Source organism: Gopherus flavomarginatus, chromosome 11 (assembly GCF_025201925.1).
Source record: "Gopherus flavomarginatus isolate rGopFla2 chromosome 11, rGopFla2.mat.asm, whole genome shotgun sequence".
NCBI lineage: Eukaryota > Metazoa > Chordata > Testudines > Testudinidae > Gopherus > Gopherus flavomarginatus.
In genome coordinates this window covers 13,186,346-13,202,383 of record NC_066627.1, presented here as the reverse complement: position 1 = coordinate 13,202,383, position 16,038 = coordinate 13,186,346, and the positions used below count along the sequence as shown (strand labels likewise).

The 16,038-nt window shown below is 40.5% G+C and overlaps 2 pseudogenes; both read right to left on the bottom strand.

Moving 5' to 3' along the window:
- Positions 1–3,554: 3,554 nt before the first annotated feature.
- Positions 3,555–4,546, bottom strand: LOC127031131 (olfactory receptor 10A4-like; annotated as a pseudogene).
- Positions 4,547–12,954: 8,408 nt separating this feature from the next.
- On the bottom strand, positions 12,955–13,649 carry LOC127030798 (olfactory receptor 10A4-like; annotated as a pseudogene).
- Positions 13,650–16,038: the final 2,389 nt, after the last annotated feature.

Sequence of the window (16,038 nt, the reverse complement as noted above, 5' to 3'; positions counted from 1 at the left end):
TGGTGGATCCGTGGCACCATCCACCCCTCTCTTTTTCCCCCGCCCCCGCACACACACATAATGTAGTTTCTGTGGGTGGAGGATGAAGGAACCCCACATGGCAAACCCTGGAATTGACCCAAAAGAGTGGAAAAGACTCCCCTATAGTCCCATCCTCCCCTAGCAGAGGAAGTAGAGGATGCAGAGCGGCAAACCTGGCAGTTGGAGAAGGGTAGGAACTTTCTTCCATCAACCTAGCTACCATTACTCAGGGAGATGGAGTTGCAACAGTGACAGACGAACCCCTTCCATTGCTGTGATGTCTCCTAGGTAGTGTCTACACAGTACATTATGGCAATATAGCTGAGCTCTTACCATTGTGCTCCCTTGAGACAAAACTCCCCCAAATGCAGATGGCCACCACAATGCATCACTTAAGAGCCAAATCCAGTGCTCAACAGGTGTCTTTCTATTGACTTTAATGAGTACTGGGTCAGACCCTAAAGGCCAGTTTTTCAAAAGTATTTAGGTGTCTACAGATGCAGGATATGCACCTAATGGGATTTAGAAAGGTTCCTAAGGAGGTTAGACACCACATTATTTCAATTAAATGAGAGCTAGGTACTAGGCACAGTTGAAAATTCCTCTAGGCACCTATGTGACCATTAGACACCTACATACCTTTAAAAATTAGGGCTCGTAGGCACTTAAAATGCAGATAGGCAATTAATGGGATTTTTCATAATCATTCAGGTGACTAAATCCCACCTCACTAAAAACCTTTCTGTATACTTGAATGCATTTCAAAATCTAGTCCTAGACCTGGTTAGGTGCTTTGAAAATCCTACAAAGTGCAACCCTAGGCACTGAGTTTCCATTTGATTGTTCAAATTCCTTAGCTGGCTTTGAAAATATTCAGTTTGACCCTTTAAACCATATATTACTTGAACAAGTTTCTTAGAACCTCAGGCTATCTCCCTTCAGGTTCAAAGGAAAGGAAAAATTATTTGGTTTAATTTAAGTTGTTGGATAGATGTGAGGGCGCTGGGTGGTGGTAAGTGGCTAGTAATATACTGGAGGTCGAACTAGATGATTTGATGGTCCCTTCTGGCCTTAAATGCTATGCTGCTTGCTTATGTTGCTAATTTGTTTTCTAGACCACCAAATAGTTTGTTTTTGTCCTGAAGAGACAAACAATAAGTAATTGTACTTGATCAAGTTACTTTTTATTTACTGAACATTTCAACTGCCTTTGTGTGATAATTTTTTTTTCCTTACAGACAGAAATACTTGAATTATTTTATTGTCAATTACAAACAAACAAACAAACAAACAAACAAACAAACAAACAAACAAACTAAAACATTTCTTTCTTTCTTTCTTCTACATTATTGTGCCATTACCATACATGGAAATTTATAGCAATTTAACAGAATGAAATAGTTCTCTGGGCAGTTGATGATCTATAGCTCAATTAAACACAGAACAAAAAAAAATTATGGAAGAAAAGGGGATGATATTACTTTAAGATATTTGGGCATGTCTACCAAATAGCTGGAAGTTGAAGCTAGAAATAAATTGTATATTTTTAATTAACCACTGGAAAAAATTACTGAGGTATGTGGTGGATCCAATCAAGACTGGATGTTTTTTTCTAAAAGTTATGCTCTAGCAATTATTTTGGGGAAGTTCTATGGCCTATGTTATACCGGAGGTCAGACTAGATTATCACTGTGGTTCTTCCTGGCCTTAGATTCTATGAATCTAGATAGACTCCAGACAAGATATATTAAAAGTGCCTATGGGAGAAAACACTATAAATGAGCAAAGAATCCTGTGGCACCTTATAGACTAACAGACGTTTTGGAGCATGAGCTTTCGTGGGTGAATACCCACTTCCTCAGATGCATGTAATGGAAATATCCAGGGGCAGGTATATATATGTGTGCTAGCAAGCAAGCTAGAGATAACGAGGTCAGTTCAATCAGGGAGGATGAGGCCCTGTTCTAGCAGTTGAGGTGTGAAAACCAAGAGAGGAGAAACTGGTTCTGTAATTGGCATCTGTGACTGGCTTGCCAATTACAGAACCAGTTTCTCCTCTCTTGGTTTTCACACCTCAACTGCTAGAACAGGGCCTCATCCTCCCTGATTGAACTGACCTCGTTATCTCTAGCTTGCTTGCTAGCACACATATATATACCTGCCCCTGGATATTTCCATTACATGCATCTGAGGAAGTGGGTATTCACCCACGAAAGCTCATGCTCCAAAACGTCTGTTAGTCTATAAGGTGCCACAGGATTCTTTGCTGCTTTTATAGATCAAGACTAACACGGCTACCCTCTGATACTTGACACCTATAAATGAGGTTACCCAATACTTTGCATTACAAGACCCTGTTTTTAATTCCTTATAATTTCCTGAAACTTTAACCATTTGGGCTGAATTTTTTCATGTTGGGTGTCTGCCTCAGTAGGAAATTTTCTTAAGAGTTCTGCAAAAAAAAATAGGTTCAGTCATTTCCAAGAAAGAGATTATGGGAAAATATATTGGTTCCCCTGTGTTAACAAAAGGGAAGAATTCTCTTTTCGGACATGCTAACTCTGGTAGGCACTGAAGCAGGAAATGAAATATGAGGTGGGGGCACTTTGGTGTCAGGGATGCACCTTTTGCTGGTTCCATGAAACAGCACCCAGATTTGGCTAAGTTATGACTATTTGGAAGAACCTTGGTTTCCACATGCTCAATAGATGTTTCTTAAGAGTTCTGGGCTTAGAGCTCCTATCCATCCCACAGAGTGTGCTCCAGCTCCAGGCTAAACTGGCAATGTTGGACTTCCCTGGAAATTGCTGATATCACACTAGATGATCAAAATGGTCCCTTATTACCTTTAAATCAATGAATCTATGATATACACCATAATCTTACAATCTGATCTGCTAGTAAAAAATGCCATGGAAGTCAAGAGCCATCTCCCAGAGTTGTTGTGTGACCTGATCAGGTTAGGCATTGAAAAATCTATCCGTGTCTTATATAGGAAGCCTGAATAAGTGGGGAGCAATGTTATTTAAAATTAGGCCAGAGGGAACCCTAACTCAACCCAAAACCTAAAATGCTGCACTGGGTAGCCAGAGCAAGAAAAGGGGAAGCCTAAATGGACTTTTCTGTAGAGCTGGTTGGAATTATTCAAGTATTAAAATCTTGGTGAAAATTGTTAAATTTCAACACACCAAGGTGAACATTTTATGAAATGTTTCTTACCTTAATTTTTTTTTTTTTTGCTTTGACATTTCAAATTTTGAAGATGTAAAATCAGGATACTACTTCGACTAAAGATTCTCATTTCATTTTTCAATTATCTTTACACCTGTTCAAAAGGTTCTGACTATCAAAAGTTTGACAAAAGCTTATTTATTTATTTATTTATTTCATTTTTTAAAAAGTTTCTCTTGTCATTTTCCAAACAGATTTAGAACAGGTCAAAGTTTTTCAAATGTCAAAATTCCAATTAAAAAAAATGAATGTCATCAGAAGAAATTCAACAAAATATTTATGAATTTCCCTCATTCCCCGTTTTAACTAACTCTATCTTTCATTCTCTGATTTCTCCACTTGTGTGAAAAGGTACTCTTTTCTATTGTTTTTCTAAAGGCTCCCTTCACCTCTTTGTTCCTCAGAATGTATATTATGGGGTTCAACACTGGGGTCACAACTGTGTACTTGGGGAAATCATTTGATCACTCTCTGGGGTGGAGATAGACTTGAGCCTCAGGTAGGTGAAAAGGGCTGTTCCATAGAACAAAGTCACCACCATGAGGTGGGAGGAGCAGGTGGAGAAGGCTTTACGTCTTCCCTTTGCTGATGGCACCTTGAGGATGGTGGAGATAATGCAGATGTAGGACACGGTTATCAACAAAAAAGGGCCCATGATGAATAAAACTGACACAGTCAAGACCACAATTTCATTTTTGGATGTGTCAGTGCATGCCATTTTTACCATCAGTGGGATGTCACAGAAGTAGAGGTGGATGTGGTTGGAGCCACAGAAGGGCAGACTAAAGATCCACGTAGTCTGAACTACTTCCACTGAGATACCGATTGTCCATGAAGCAGCCATGAGCTGTGCACACACCTGACCACTTGTGATGATTCTGTAGTGCAAGGAGTTGCATACGGCTATGTAGCGGTCATACGCCATGGCTGCTAGAAGGCAGCATTCTGTGAAGCCCAGGATGGTGAAGACATACATCTGTGCTGCGCAGCCCACAATGATGATGGTCTTTTGCTCCATGAGAAGGTGAGCCAGCCACTGAGGGACCACACTGCTGATGTAGCAGACTTCCAAGAAGGACAGGTTCAGCAGGAAGAAATACATGGGGATATGAAGTGATGAGTTTAGCTTTTAAAGGAGGATAATGAGCAGGTTCCCCACCAGAGTGACCAGGTAGGTGAGCAGAAACACCAGAAACAGAAGGATTTGGAGTCTGGTAAGGTATGAAAACCCCACCAGGATGAACACATCAGAAATGGTCTGGTTCTCATCAGGCTCTCTCTCAGAATATGTCATGTGCAGGGGTGACAAAGAGAGAGACACTGGAGCTGAATCTGAAGAATACGATATATGTGCATATGAATCATACAATTCATACTGGTTTCCTATGTGTTGGGATGCTTCAGACAAAAACCTGCTGCAGTTCTACATGTAACTGGGCCCAGTCATCATTGGGTGTAAACTGGTGTAGCTGCACTGATATCAATCAAGCCATGACAATGAAGATCAGCTGGAGATATGACTGTGATGCTGCTCCCAATATTTTTTATAGTAATAGTATGATATGATTGTGTCATAATCCTAATGTATTTTATTTGAAATAGTTTATATGGGGTATCATTAGAAAGGTTATGATTTACTGAATATGATTAGCTTATTAGTATGCATGTATCATTGTTGTATCTAAAGTTGGCAACATTGACTATACATCTGTACTACAAAAGTGTTTGCACCCGGGGAATGCCCACCAGACAGAATGCAATCAGTCTGGCTGGCTAGCTGGGAACAAGTTAATGGACCATTAAGAAGAACAATAGGTCTTTGAAGATGCTAATCTCCCACCTTCCTGAGAAGCTTTCCGGGGATGCTACAAACTGCCTCTAATTTATGGCTGCTTTGACACTACAGGGTCATGTGTTCAAGTCATGTGATACTGGTTTCCATGATAAAACATGAGTCTTTTTCCACTGAGGGGTATGGGAATCACACTGAAAGACAAAGGATTCTACCATATGTAAATCTTATTTAAGGGAGGGGGAGTGAAATAATCGGGGTTCATTCTTCACTGAATCCCCACTCAGGATGACTGCTGGAAACATCTAAGGAACAAAGATAAAGGGGGAGATAGGGACTGAGCCGAGGCTGAAAGGTGTCTGATCTGTGAAAGAAATATTTGGAGTTTTAAGCTGCAAGCAAGATCAGCTTGCTTTCAAGAACCTCTGCAATCTGCCTAAATCAACATTTAGCGTGAGAAATTACTACTTGTAACCAGTTTCTTTAGAATATTAAGCTTATATTGTGTTTTTGTTTTATTTGCTGGCTAACCATAGAATATTAGGATTGGAGGAGACTTCAGGAGGCCATCTAGTCCAACCCACTGCTCAAAGCAGGACCAACACCAACTAGATCATCCCAATCAGGGCTTTGTCAAGTCGAGCTTTAAAAACTTCTAAGGATGGAAATTCCACCACCTCCCTAGGTAAACCATTCCAGTGCTTCACCACCATCCTAGTGAAATAGTGTTTCCTAATATCCAACCTAGACCTCTCCCACTGCAACTTGAGACCATTGCTCCTTGTTCTGTCATCTGCCATCACTGAGAACAGCCTAGCTCCATCTCTTTGGAAACCACCTTCAGGAAGTTGACTGTTCCTGATCACCTTTCTCTCCTCCAAGTGCTTCCAAATGGATTCCTTTCGGAGCTGCTCCATGATTTTTCCAGGGACTGACGTGAGGCTGACCAGTCTGTAATTCTCCGGATTCTGTTTTACAAGATGGACACTATATTTTCCAATTGTCTGGGACCTCCCCCCAATCTCCACAAGTTTTCAAAGATAATAGCCAATTGCTCTGCAGTCACATCAGCCAATTCCCTCAGCACCCTCGGATGAATTAGATCTGGACTCATGGACTTGTACATTTCTAGCTTTTTCTAAAATAGTGCTTTGATCTGTTTGCTATCCCTCACAATCATTTAAAATCTTTTGTAGTTAATAAACTTGATTATGATGTCTCTAAAACCAGTTTGTGGAATTCATAACTGGGAGGCAAAAAGTTGTAGATATCTTCCTCTACATCGAGGGAGGGGGTGAATTTCAATGAGCTTATGCTGTACAGTTCTCTGTGTTTTCTTTCAATTTTGGGTTTACACTTCAGTGGGGGGGGGTGCACTTGAGTGCTGGGCAATTCCCTAGCTGAAGCTTCCCATGCAGGTCTGATTTCAGTGTCTGTTTTGTTCCACAGCTGGGTGGGGCCCAACCTGCGTGTGTGCTGGAGGAGGCTTGAGGGCCCGGCTCAGCAGCACAGTGTAAGGGAGCCCAGGCTGGTGGAACAGATGGGCTGAGTGTTATCCCAGTACAACAGGTGGCACCCCTGTGGAGAGGGCAACCCATCACAATGTCCACTTTGACAACCAGTGGAAATACAACTGATTTACAACAGACGGAGGTCTGATAAATTAACTCTAAAGGAGCTACATCAGTTTATACCAGCAATGGAGACATACCAGTTTCCAGCATCAGGGGTTCTGTTCTTCCTCTTCAAAAACATTTATTTTCTGTCTACATGAAAATTCAAAAGGGGATCAATGCTTTTCTTTCTTTCTTTCTTTCTTTCTTTCTTTCTTTCTTTCTTTCTTTCTACAGCCACATTTATCAAATAAGATTTCTCAAATGAGAGCAAATTCTGAGCTCATTTGGATCTTAAACACAGGAATTCTTATTCGAATGCAAATTTTCCAACTGCAGTTACAATTCACATAAGTGAGGACTACTCACATGAGTAAACTGGTGCTGCTGAGCCCAGTATCATTGAAGCCCTTTGAAGAATGGAAGCATGATAAATGCTGAAAACAATGGGGGATTTTGGTCTTTTGTGTACTATTAAATGTTATTCTTCCCTAAATATTAGAGAACAATTTCAATAATTCCTGCCTTTATCATCACAGCATCCGAAATGCATTGGTTTCTCTCAATATACAGAATAAGAACTAGGGACAGTTCCTTTGCTGGTGTAAATCTTAACAGATTCATGGGTATAAAAAAGTTCTATACTGCTTTACACCAGTGGAGGATCTTTGTCTAATCACCTTGCTACAAAGAATTTTACAAGAAAAAAGATCCTACAATGTACAAAGAGACAATTTCCACAGATTTATTACTTCTAGGTTGTTTGTTGACAAGGAACTTCCTAATAAAGGCATGTCACTGAAATGACAGAGTTGAAATAAAAATGAACAATAACAAATATTGTATTTTGCATACCCTTAGCACCTTCAATATGTGCTATCAAAGCAACATGTCAAAGAATAGTGAGCTACTAAGGGGAAAACTGGAAATGATTGGGTGAAGAGACTGGGTTTACACAGCGAGCCATCATTCCTGATACCTGAAACTCTGCCATAACCACAGAACCATTCTCCTGGAAATTGAACGCACTCAAACACTCACACACATTCAATGAAATAGAGAAAATTAAATCCAACAACCAAACACACTTTAGTGCGCACTATGCAGAGTGCACATTTTAAAACAAAAGAGAATGTTTTTCTCTAAATAGGGAGCCTTGGAGAAGAGGTGGGAATTCTTCAGCATCTCTTAAGACCTACTTTGGGGAACCTCTATTGATGTTTGTGAATATTTTCCTCAGCACAACCATTGTAGTACATGTTAAACTGGCTGAAAAATGGAATTTTTATCTCATGGGAAATTCCAATATTCCAATATATATTTTCATCCTGAGTTTATACGAAAAGTTGAAATAGTGAAAACCTTAATTTCGATTCAAAGAGTCCACATGAAATCGAATGGAAAATTGAAAACTGCCATTAACATCAATGTTTTCTCATGGAAAGCATCAATATTGATTAAACTATTTTTTCAGAAGGAATTTGGATATATTTCTTTATTTAATGGCTGGCATTTGGAACAGCTCTAAATAAATGTAGACATTTACTCACCATTAGGAATAAGGTCTATAAAGATGCTTGTCATTGGCAGTTGAGTGACATTTTCTCAGCTCTTCAAGGCATCTGGACACTCCATTAGTATACAGGAGGACATGAAAGCAATTAAAGAAGCATACATGATGTGGAGGAAAGTTTGAGAAAAATTCAGCTAAAAGAGACCGCCATTTAACTCTTAGGCAGTAGGTGCAGAGCATGTGCCATGGTTGGATTCTGGGAGTGGACTTTCTTATTAGAAGAGATCAGACTGAATCTTCCAAAACAATTGTATTCAGACCCAAATACAAGAACCACTTCAAGAAACAAAATTTCCACTCAGACTCAGTGGGTGATGATAACAGTTGAGGAATAGAGCAGAGTAAGGATGAGAGGAGGGAGAAGCAAGAAACATCAGTGATAACAGAACAACAACAACAAAAATAAATACCGTCATGGCATGATGATGAGCATGTTTGGTGCTTATTTATCACTTTGGTGGACACTATGGAATTATGGGACCAGAACTTCACCTGGTGTAAATTAGCATAACACCACTGAAGTCAAGCTCACAACCTGACCCATGATTATTAAACTAGATGTATTCGGAATGATAGATTCAGACATGAATAGATCAATTTATATATTAATTTAAAGATAGATAGATAGATAGATAGATAGATAGATAGATAGATATGAACACAGACACAAGCCATGTGCTCAGACACACATTAAGATTCTCTGCCCACGTATGGAAAATTCAAATGAAGAAATCAATGATATGATCTTGCTCACATTGCAGACTGGGGCACAGCACCCATGGACTTCAGTGAGAGGATGTTTTTGTGCCTTAATTAATTCATTTATAACCTATTTTGTTTAAGAAGAGTAGTTCTATCTCCTAGCTACAAGTGCAAAATGTGTTGAAGGAAACAAAGGTGTTTTTATTTCATTCACTGGCTTCTGGGACCCAGTCCCTGAAGGAAATTTCTTGTAATATTCCTCAGAGGAATAACAATTCTGCATCACACTGCAACAAAACAAAATACACTAGGGCAATAATTTCAGAGGAAGTGGTATCATCATCATCATGATCATGTATTTTCTAGATGAAAATTGTAATGGGATTTACTAAATGGGGTAAATTGTATGATACTATTTTGTCTCGAAAGAGGAATGATTTATCCAACGCACTTACTAAGGAGGTCTCAAGTGATTGGCCCAGTACCACACACTGACTCGGTGATTCAGATGCTTTGAAAACCATGCTGTTCCTGCTTCAGAGCTCTGTGCTCTAAACATTTGACCACACCACTACTTACTCAATGGTACATGAGTATCCAGCTTGAATCATTAGGTTGAATTTTGTGGCAACAAAAATGATTAGGGGGCTGGAGCACATGACTTATGAGGAAAGGCTGAGGGAACTGAGATTGTTTAGTCTGCAGAGAAGAATGAGGGGGATTTGATAGGTGCTTTCAATTACTCTGAAAGGGAATTCCAAAGAGGATGGATCTAGATCATTCTCAGTGGTACTAGATGACAGAACAAGGAGTAATGGTCTCAAGTTGCAGTAGGAGGTTTAGGTTGGATATTAGGAAAAACTTTTTCACTGGGAAGGTGGTGAAGCGCTGGAATGGGTTACCTAGGGAGGCGGTGGAATCTCCTTCCTTAGAGGTTTTCTAAGGTCCGACTTGACAAAGCCCTGGCTGGGATGATTTAGTTGGGGATTGGTCCTGCTTTGAGCAGGGGGTTGGACTAGATGACCTCCTGAATTCCCTTCCAATCCTGGTATTCTATGATTCTAACACAACACAAAGAGTCAGGGGCAGAGTCAGTAACAACACCCAAAGGTCATGACTCCAGTTCCCTCACTTTCAGACTATGTGCCACACTATCATCACAGACCCATGATTAGAACGCAGGAGATCTGATTCCCAATTCCCACGATTCTAAATATTACACCCCACTCCCCTCCCAGAGCTGGGAGCAGAACCCAGGAATCCTCATTCTCAGACTCTACTGGTCTTACCAAAAGGTCCATTTCCCTTCTTGAGGACCAGATACAAAGTCTTTAGAAGTCACTGAGATTATTCCCTTTGATAAAGTTTGCAGTGGAACTAGAATCAGGACTAATTCACAGGAGCAGTATAATAAACTCTATGTAGAAGCTGAGAGGTGCTAGAGGGTCGTGTGCTTCAGGGAATGGGGTCATGGCCTCAGCTGGGAGCACTCTCATTTCTTAGACAGTTCTGACCCCATTTCTTCAGCATGGCCATAGGGAGCTGAGGCTGTGCTACTGTGAGTGAGGTGGGGTGCTCAGTTTAGGGCAATCTTCCCCCTTAGTCACTGTTGCTAGCAATATCCCAGTCTAGCACTAGGGGGTGCTAAAATACAGGCATGGACCTGGAGGATGTCCTTAGGTTGATGGATCTCAATGTCCCTGTTCAGCAGTAGGGGGCGCTGTACTGCAGGGAAAAGGGTGGATGACTCTTTAAGGGACATTCTTCCCTGGGGATCAGTACTAAACCCAGTGTTCCAGCACAGCTCCAAGTTATGACATACTGCAAGGAGCTGAGTGGGGTCTCACTTGGGGGGCACTCTTGTCTCTTGGTCCATGCTGACCCTTGTGCTTCAGCAGGGCACCATGTAGCCCTGTGCCACAAGGAGCAAAGGGAGGAGCTCAGCTGTAGACCTGCTCCCATCAGAATCACTGTTTACCACAGTGCTCCAGCATAGCGCTCAGGAGCCCTGTGCTGCAGGGGTGGGAAGGGTGGCTCACTAGGGGGTGCTCTCCCCCTGCTGACCAGTAGCGATCCATCACAGTGGAAGGGAACAGTGTTTCTGGTGGATGTTATATCTTTTGGATGAGCTCTAAATGAAAGATCTTTCCTGCACACCCGTGGTCATTGAGAAGTCAGTGAGTCTATTTACAAAAAGAAGGGGCAGCAGTGGCACGTACACACACACACTGAACATGGCTCATTCCCTCCAACAGGGGGTGACAGTCACACAGACAGACAGGCACATATATATACACGTACACATACACACACACTGAGCAGGACTCATTGCCTTGTGGTTACATATCTGATGTTTGCAACACTTGTGATTATGACAAAACAATAAACAGAGCCTTGTGATGTTTTGTGACTTAAGGTCACTGATACTTTACTTCCTTATGGCAACTCATTGAGCAACTGCTCCTGTTTAGACTGGAAAGCCTTTTACTTACCCCTAACTGCTTAAGATATTCTTGTATGCAGTGCTGTTCTAGCCATCTGAGTCCCAGGATACTAGAGACACAAACTGGGTGAGATAATATCTTTTGCTGGACCAACTTCTGTCTCTCTCACTAACAATAAAAGATATTACCTCACCCATCTTATCTTTTTAAGTAATTTTTATAAGTCTAAACCTATAGGTCTCTTGTCTTTCTGCTATCATTTCCTCAACCCTTTGTCATTTACTTACTATACAACTATCATTATTTAATGGCTATATAGTCATTACACGGGCTACAAATCTCTCTCTCTCTCTCTCTCTCTATCATACACACACATACACACATGGGCATAGTTTCTATTTTGCATAAGGTGTTCTTTCCTTCCTGCCTTAATCATCTGTTGAACAGTGTTGCACGATGCATCCCAGACATGCCTCCATTTCAGTGGTCCAGCACAGGGACCACCATTTGATGCCTGGCTAAAGTGCTCTGTGGGCCTGTGTGATGAAACTCAACACAATGTGAGACAGAGGAGGTCAAATAAGAGAATCTGGAGGTCCCTTTTGTCATTAAACTCTGTGACTCTGACAATATGAAATACACCAGTGATACATGACTGTAAGTGTTTGGGGTGAAGCAGGCACAGATATGGTAGAAGTGAATCTTAAAAACAAACAAAAGGAATCTCTCACTATCAAACAATGCCAGAAGAGTAGGAACGATTATCTTGTGTTTTTTTAAAGACTCAGTCTACAGCGCAAACTCTGTAGGGAAATGTTGTTAGGAGAAAGTTATAGGCTGTTGCATCATTCTTGTTGCTCTACATGAAATGTCCGTTCAAGGGCCATGGGGAAAAGGTTCTGCTCTCACAGGGGATTTATTTGTGTTCTTATTCTCCAGACTCTAATCAAACCCTTGGTTCTAATGTACAGCAACATTCAAGACATGCATCTCCCATTGACGTCAATGAGACCTCAGCCCCTGTGCAAATCAAGCCCACTCTGAGCTGTGATGAGTGGAAAATGATCAAGGACAATGGCAAGTCCAGGCACATCCTCTGCCCTGGTGACATTCACAGGTATAGGGCAAAAAGTCCAGCAAAATACATAGGGAATTTTTACATTAGCTGTAGCAAAAAGTTACACTGTAGGAGTAATGAATTCCTTTGGCAATTCCCTTGGTAATAATTAATTTTCCTAGCTGACCTGAGGCTTTTTCAATGATCTTTAGATCTGGTCAAAAGATTTTGGCTATCAAAAATTTGACTAAAGTTTATTTATTTATTAATTTCATTATAAAAATTTTCTCTTCCCATTTTGTCACCATGTTTAGAAGATGTCAAAGTTTCGCACATGGTAAAATTTTAATTAAAAATGTGAGAGTCATTCCGAGAAATTCAACAAAATATTTACGAATTTCTCTTATTCCTCCATTTTGATTGACTCTGCTTTTCATTCTCTAATTTCTCTGTTTGTGAGAAGAGATGCTCTTCTCTACTGTTTTTCTAAAGGCTCCCTTCACCTCTTTGTTCCTCAACGTCTATATTCTGGGGTTCAACACTGGGGCCACAATTGTGTTCATGAGGGAAATGATTAGATCACTTTCTGGGGTGGAGCTAGACTTTGGTCTGAAATAGGTGATAAGGGCTGTTCCATAGAACAAAGTCACTACCATGAGGTGGAAGGAGCAGATGGAGAAGGCTTTACGCCTTCCCTTCGCTGACTGGAGCTTAAGGATGGTGGAAATAATGCAGATGTAGGACAGGATTATCAGCAGGAAAGGGCTCATGATGAACAGCACTGACACAGTGAAAACCATAATCTCATTTTTGGATGTGTCCGTGCATGCCATCTTCACCACTGATGGGATGTCGCAGAAGAAGTGGTGGATGCGGTTGGAGCCACAAAAGGGTAAGTGGAAGATCCCCGTGGTCTGAGCTACTTCCACTGAGATGCCGATGGTCCATGAAGCACCTGCAAGCGGTGCACACACCCGACCATCATGATGGTTCTGTAGTTCAAGGGGTGACATATGGCTATGTAGAGATCTTATGCCATGACTGCTAGGAGGCAGCATTCCGTCAGGCCCATGATGTTGAAGATATACATCTGGACCGCACAGCCTACAATAGAGATATTCTTTTCCTCAACCACTAGGTGAACCAGTAGCTGAGGGACCACACTGCTGGTGTAGCAGATTTCCAAGAATGAAAAGTTCATCAGAAAGAAATACATGGGGACGTGGAGAGAGGGGTTTAGCTTTATAAGGAAGATAACAAGCAGGTTCCCTATCAGGGTGACCAGGTAGATGACTAGAAGCAACAGAAATAGAAGAATTTGCAGCTTGTTAAGGTATGAAAACCAGACCAGGATGAATACATCAGAGATGGTCTAGTTCTCTCCAGAGTCACTTGCAGAATAGGTCATCTGTAGAGGCAACATAGAAAGAGACTGGATCTGAGGAATACCAAATATGTGACTGTGAATCAAACAATTCATACTGGTTTCCTTTCTGTTGGGATGCTTGTGAATAAAACCTGCTGCGATTATATATACAAATATGTAACTGGGCCCAATCATCATCAGGTGTAACCTGGTGTAGTTGCATTGATGTCATTCAAGCTATGCCAATATAGATCAGCTGGAGATCCGACCACTTTGACACCAGTGGAAATAGAGCTGATTTACAACAGACAAGGATTTGATAAAATGACTCTAAAAGAGCTACGTCAGTTTATACCAGCAATGGTGGTATACCAGTTTCCAGCATCAGGAGTTCTATTCTTCCTCTTCAAACTCATCCTTCCTCTTCCTTAATCTTTCCTCTTCAAACCATTTTCTTCTGTCTATATGAACAATTAAAAAAAGAATCAATACTTCTTTCTCTTTCTTTCTTTCTTTCTTTCTTTCTTTCTTTCTGTCTTTCTGTCTTTCTTTCCCCTCTTAGAGTGTTATGCTACAGCCACATTTATCAAATACAATTTCTCAAATGAGGGCAAATTCTGCTCTCATTCATCTCTTAATCATGAGAATTGTTATATGAATGCAAGTATTCCCTCTGCAGTTACAACTCACATAAGTGAGGACTACTCACATGAATAAACTGATGCTGCTAAGCCTAATATGTTTGAAGCACTTTGAAGAATGAGAAGCACAATAAATGTTGAAAACAATGGGGGATGTTGGTGTTTTGTATACTATTAAATGTTATTGTTCCTTAAATATTAAAGAACAATTGAAATCATCCCTGGCTTAATCATCGCAGCATCCCAAATGCACTGGTTTCTCTCAATATACAAAAGAAGACCTAGGGCTGGTGTAAATCTTCCTAGCTCAATGGGTATAAAAAGAGCTATATTGATTTATACCAGTGGAGGATCATTGTCCAATCACTTTGCTATAATGAACTTTACAAGAAGGAACATCCTACAATGTAAGAAGAGATGTTTTCCACAAATGTTTTACTTCAAGGTTGCTTGTTGACAAGCAACTTCCTAATAACAGGCATGACAATGAAATAACAGAGTTGGAATTAAAATGAGTAAACAAATATTGTGTTTTGCATATCCTTAGTAACTTCAATATGTAGCTCTCAAAGCAACACATCAAATAACAGTGAGCTATTAGGGGGAAACTGGAATGATAGGATGAATAGATTCGATTAATACAGCTAGTCAGCATTCTGAGAAAAGAAACTGAGGTGTCCTGCTACCTGAAATTGTGCCATAACCACAGGACCATTCTCCAGGTAATTTAAGAGAAAGAAAGAGAGAGAGAGAGAAAGAGAGAGAGAGAGAGAGAGAGAGATTCAAGGGGAATCAGACAGATAAAATTTAATTAAACAACCGAAGCAAACTTTGATGGCACACTATGCAAAGTACACTACCTAGAACAATTTAGAACAAAAGGGAATGATGTTCTCCAAATACTGAGATCTGGTGGAGAGGTTGAAATTCTTCTGCCTCTCTTAAGATCTACTTTGGGGAACCTCTATTGATGTTTGTGGGTACTTTCCACAGCACAACCACTGCAGTACATGCAAAGTTGGCTGGAAAATGGAATTTCCATCTCATATTTCCATCTCAATATTTGTGTTTTCACCCTGAATTGATATGAGAAGTTGAAATAGTGAAAACTTTAATTTCGATTCAAACAGTCCACATGAAATTGAATGGAAAATTGAAACTGCCATCAATAGCGATGTTTTCTCTTGGAAAACATCAATATTGATGACACTATTTTTTCAGAAGGAATTTGGATTTATTTCTTTATTTAATGGCTGACATTTGGAACAGCTCTAAATAAATGTAGAAAATTACTCACCATCAGGAATAAAGTCAATAAAGATGCTTGTCACTGGCAGTTGAGTGACATTTTCTGAGCTCTTCAAGGCATCTGGACACTCTATTAGTATACAGGAGGACATGAAAGCAATTAAAGAAGCATACATGATGTGGAGGAAAGTTTGAGAAAAATTCAGCTAAAAGAGACCGCCATTTAACTCTTGGGCAGTAGGTGCAGAGCATGTGCCATGGTCAGATTCTGGGAGTGGACATTCTTATTAGAAGAGATCAGACTAAGTCCTCCCAGCCGACGGTATTCAGATCCAAATACAAGAACTACT